Raw genomic sequence first — 6,042 nt, forward strand, 5'->3', positions numbered from 1 at the left:
AGACCTACATTATATCAGGTATATCGTTGAGGTCTGTTTTCAATCCTGTACATTGGAATCAGTACAAACTTGTCATAATATTTTATATTTAGATGTTACCTTTGACCTCTTTCAAACCACTGTAATAACTAGAAATATTATAAAAGTAATGTAAGTAAGTTGTGGAGTCTTTATGTGTGTGTGTGTGCTTCTATAAACGTTCCTTCTGGTTTCAAATCTAACTATTGGCCACTGCTCTTCCATCGTATTGTACTATGCTAATGATTTTTCGAAAAATAAGCAAGTGATAATCTCCATTTTAGTACATCTTAGATAGTGTCCTAAAAACCCCAATGACTTTTTCTATGCAAAAACAGAATGGTCCACCTTTCCAATTTGACTTTATTTATATAGGTAATTCTCAGAATCACCACAGAGTCAGTTCCCAAGATAATTCTCTTGAATAACTCTTAAGACTGCCTTTATTGCACTGTTGTCCAAATGTGAACCTTGCAAAGATTTTTTTTCATGACAGTTCATAAATATTCTATTTCCGTTTTAGCTAGATTTGTCACTAACCCAACATTTATAGTCAACAGTTGTGAGGTAGCTATCAAGACTTAATTCTGTCTCTCCATACTAAAGATATTTATGTACTTACAAAAAGAACTACTTAGATTCATAAATGACAGCTTTAAATCTTTCTCCTGAAACAGTGATTCTGCTATCTTCAAGTCTGGCAGGGAGCACAGTGCTAAGTATGTGACACGTGACTTTAGCCTGCAGGTACACTGCTACTGAGACATCATGGTCTGGTGGATAGAGCGTGACAATAATCTACTCTCCCAGTCTGCCCAGAGGTCCCAGGTGACCTTGAGCGAGTCATTTGGCCTTATCTTTGCATTTCAAGTTCCTTTCCACAAACAATAGAAAAATCTTTGCATCTGTTCTCTTTGCAGGATGCTTCTAATATTGCCTTCTTTCTTCCTGTTAGATACATTCTTTTTATTATTGCTTTTCTGTTTAATATTCCCTATGATGTGACCATCCAGCATTCCTGGGTGACTGTGTAATTATGTCAGGGAGTCAGAGGAAATTTTTCTTTGAAGCAGGAAGTTGAGTTAGAAAGATTAGGCAACTGTAAAGGCCTATGACTCCCCTTTGTTTCCCATTCTTCATTGCAAGTTTGTCTACCATGAACTCCATTTGCTAAAATTGCCTTCTTTCTTTCATATGCCTCCATGCCTCCTCCTTGTTCCTTTTTCAAATATTTCACATTTGTTTTTAATATTTTAAGCTTCCTAAACGAAAGAAAGGGCTACATATTACCAAATTCTGGTATTTTGGAGATTATTTATTCATTCAGCAAACATGTAATTAATAAAAAGACTAGGGCTGTCATACAGAAACAGAACAAAGTCAGAAGTGATATTTAAAGAGACAAATTTTGACTTAGTACAAATGTTTCAGTCTGGGCACAGGGGCTCACACCTGTAATTCTAGCACTTTGGGAGGCCAAGGTAGGTAGATCACCTGAAGTCAGGAGTTTGAGACCAATCTAGCCAACATGAACAATCCTCATCTCTACTAAAAATATAAAAATTAGCCAGGTGTGGTAACGCATGCCTGTAATCACAGCTACTCAGGAGACTGAGGCAGGAGAATCACTTGAACCCAGGAGGCAGAGGTTGCAGTAAGCCGAGATTGCAGCTTGCTCTCCAGCCTGGGTGATAAGAGTAAAACTGTCTTTAAAAAATTTCTTCTCACAAAAACTTGCCTGGATGTGAGGATTGCAGGGTGGAGAGCATTGCACAGCTAGCAGAAGGTGGGGATGTGCTGAAAAGAAGAGCACTTCTGGTCACCACAACAAGCTCATGCAACTACCTGACATGCACAGGCTGGGCCAGCAGAATCATTCGCTTGTCCAGTAAGGTTGCCAGAACAAGTTTAATGGAAGCAAGAGGTGCTAACAGTGGGCCCCATTCAGTTATTGGGAAGGAAGCTTGACAATATAGAAGTGGCAGGGCAGGCTGCAGTGTGAGGTCAGTTTTTAGGCTTTCAGAACTTTATCCCATCATCTGTAGTGGCTACAGAACCACCATCACCACAGCAAGTAAATTCATAGGCAGAAAGTGATGATGGGCCCCCAGTGAAACTCAACCTTCATGCCAAGGACAGTCTAAAGCCTGAAAACCAAAGTGTAAATCCATAAACCAGATTGAGAGCTCCCATTTCTGTTTGGCATGCTCTCTCCAGATTGGCCCTTTTCTTTCACCTATTTTATGTATACCTACCCTTTCCCAATTGGTCCTCTACACTATCGTGCCTATTTCTGAATGGTGCTTTTTCAAACATACCCATAGACCAATCAGCATGCACTTCCCCATTTCAAGTGCATAAAAATCCCTAGACTTAGCCTCATGGCCAGCAATCCATCTTCGGGTCCCCTCTCACAGTCAAGAGCTTTTCTGTCCCTCAGTAAATTCTGTTCTGCCTTACTCAATTTCTAGTGTCTGTGTGCCTTATCCTTATTCTTCTCAGTCATGGGGCAAGAAGTGAGAACTCGTTGAACTATGGGAGTAAAAGAGCAGTAAAACTAGTTTTAGAAAGAACCTGGGATTCTGAGCAGTATAACCATACATGGCTGGGTAGAGTGGTTCAGGCATGTAATCCCAGCATTTTGGGAAGCCAAAGTGGGCAGATCACTTGAGCCCAGGGAGTTGAAACTAGCCTGGGCAACATGGCAAAACTGCATCTCTACAAAAACTAGCAAAAAATTAGCTGGGTATGGTGGCACATGCCTGTAGTCCCAACTACTCAGGAGGCACAGGTGGCAGAATCACCTGAATCCAAGAAGTCAAGGCTGCAGTGAGCTGTGATTTCACCACTGCACTCCAGCCTGGATGACAGCGAAACTTTGTCTTAAAAAAAAAAAAAATCCATGCACACTACTGAAAAGTAGTGGGAGAAAGGCAGCTCTGGCCCCCAGAAACTGGTCTATCACACACAGTTATGTCAAGTTATTCTCCTGTTGAACATAAACAATCTCACAGAGTATCATGATGAAGTGAGGTAAAACAAGTCCATTTCATAATTTTATCCAAGGAAAGATAAAACCAAGGTCACTATGCTACCCACAAAATACCAGATATCTCCTCTCTTGGCCAAAATGTGTGACTGCAACTTTATAATTAATCTACCATCTCTATAAATAAGATTTATTAACATATCTAGTTTTAGAATTGCCCCCACATTCTGACAGCATCCAACCTAGAGTAAACACCTGCTTTGTGGACCCTCTCTGACGTCATTTAATCAAAGCCCAAATCCTGTAAGAGGATCTTTCTAACACCCTATCTCTGAGATGCCCCTAGTTTCCTATGGTGTATGTTCTCCTTCTGCAACAAATTATAAACTCAATTTATTTGATTATAGGTATCTTCCTGGTTGTCTTTGGCTGGAGGATATTAGCAATACAAAGTTAGATTCAAAATAGAAGCTCGGTTCCAATAAATGGGCAAACATTTAGACAATGAGCACTTATTAAAGCTGCAACATAAAGAGCCACTCAAACAGCCAAGACTTGCCCCAGGGTTCTGAAATTAGTTCACACCATAATTTAATTCCAAACCATACCAGAAAAGAAAAAGCTGATGTCACAGTTCTGGCTGCAAGTGAGATTTGGGGGATTACAAAATATACTGGGCCTGTAGCAGAGTTAGGAAAAGAAGCCACAAAGAGGGAAGGAAGCTACAATTAGTAAGCTGAGCTGTTTTTATAATGTGCTGTAAGTTCCGGACTCTTAGAAACCAGAATCTTTATGATCAGAATTGTTCAATCTGTCAATCATCTGGAAACACATTAAAGAAAACTAAATAATAAAAATAATACAATTGCTAGAATCTAGGAAAACCTTAAGAAAGTCTATCTTTGAGTCCTTTTATACCATATCCCTTTATTTTAGTTTATACACTCTTTTTCTCTGTCTCTTGCTCTCTGTCACACACACACACACACACACACACACACACACACACACGTTATCAATATATCCCTTTTTTCCTATTTTTCAAGCCTCTTGCACATCCTCTCAAGGCAAGATGTTCTAACTTGTTTATTCTCTGCTTAAAGCAGTTGGTCTAAACTTTGGCTGCAAATTAAAATGTCTGGGAGTGTTAAAAAAAAAAAAAAAAAAAAAAAAACAAAAACAAAAACTCAGTGCCCAGGCTGCACTCTAGTTCAACTAAATCAGAATCTCTGGAATAAGATCCTGGTATTGGGGTTTTTCCCTTTTTCATTATTCCAATGGACACCCAAGATTGAGACCCACTGGCTTAGAGTTGCTCTTTCCCCAGACAAGGGTCTCATTGTGTAACTGGTGAGTCTTTTTCCAAATAACAAGACATACCCTTCAGCTATTTTCCTCTAACACAACTATTCTTAAACAGCCTGCCTGCAGACCCCACCTGGGGGGGGGGGGGTTATAATTTGAGCATTCTGGAATGAACTCAGTCAGCTGTTTTGATCATAAAGAGTCATAGAAGCTTGAAAACCACTGCTCTTCTATCAGGTACAAAAGTATAATAATAGTATTTAAAATCATTAAGAACAAGTTGGTACCAACCAATCACAATTGTGCTGGGGTTGGGGTAATGTACTAGATGCCAAATCTTAATTGCTGGACCAAAATGAAGCGCAAGGAATCCTAAGGAAGTGTATTAGTCCATTCTCATGCTGCTAATAAAGACATACCTGAGACTGGATAATTTATAAAGGAAAGAGGCTTAATTGACTCACAGTCCCACAGGGCTTGGGAGGCCTCAGGAAACTTACAATCATGGTGGAAGGGGAAGCAAACACATTCTTCTTCACATGGCAGCAGCAAGGAGAAGTGCCAAGCAAAGGAGGTAAAACCCCTTATAACATCATCAGATCTCTTGAGAACTCACTGGCATGAGAACAGGATGAAGGAAACCACCCTCATGATTCAATTATTTCTACCTGGTCCCTCCTACAACACATGTGGATTATTGGAGCTACAATTCAAAATGAGATTTGAGTGAGGACACAACCAAATCATATCATTCTACCCATGGACCCCCAAATATCATGTCCTCACATTTCAAAACATAACCATGCCTTCTCGAGAGTCCCAAAAAGTCTTAACTCATTGCAGCATTGACCCAAAAGTCCTAGTCAAAAGTCTCAACTGAGACAAGGTAAGTAGCTTCAACCTATGAGCCTGTAAAATCAGAAACAAGTTAGTTACTTCCTAGATAAAATGGAAGTTCAAGCGTTAGGTAAATATACCTGTTCCAAATGGGAGAAATTGACTAAAACAAGGGTTACAGACCCCACGAAAGTCTGAAATCCAATAGGGCAGTCAATAAATCTTAAAGTTTCGAAATGATCTCCTTTGAATCCATGTCTCACATCCAGGTCACACTGATGCAAGAGGTGGGCTCCTATGGCCTTGGACAGCTTTGCCGCTGTGGCTTTGCACGGTACAACGCCCTCCTGGCTGCTTTCAAGGGCTGACTTTAACTGTCTGTAGATTTTCCACATGCACAGTGCAAGCTTTCAGCGGAGCTATCATTCTGGGGTCTGGGGGACAATGGTACTCTTCTCATAGCTCCATTAGGAAGTGGCCCAGTGGGGACTCTGTGTGGGTGTTCCAACCCCACATGTCCCTTCTGTAGTGCCCTAGCAGAGATCCTTCATGAAGGCTTTGTCCCTGTAGAAGACTTCTGCCTAGACCTCCAGGCATTTCCATAGATCCTCTGAAATCTAGGCAGAGGTTCCCAAACCTCAGTTCTTGACATCTGTATACCCACAGGCTCAACACCATATGTAAGTCATCAAGCCTTGGGGCTTATATCCTCTGGAGCCATGGCCTGAGCTGTACATTGGCACCTTTTAGCCAGGGCTGGAGCTGAAGCAGCTGTGATGCCAGGCATCAAGCCCCAAGGCTGCTTAGAACTGGGGCGACCTGGGCCCAACCCAGGAAACCATTTTTCCCTCTTAGGCCTCCAGGCCTGTCATGGGAATGGCTTCCCCAAAGGT

The sequence above is a fragment of the Saimiri boliviensis genome, chromosome 18 (genome assembly GCF_048565385.1).
Source record: "Saimiri boliviensis isolate mSaiBol1 chromosome 18, mSaiBol1.pri, whole genome shotgun sequence".
NCBI classification, from domain to species: domain Eukaryota; kingdom Metazoa; phylum Chordata; class Mammalia; order Primates; family Cebidae; genus Saimiri; species Saimiri boliviensis.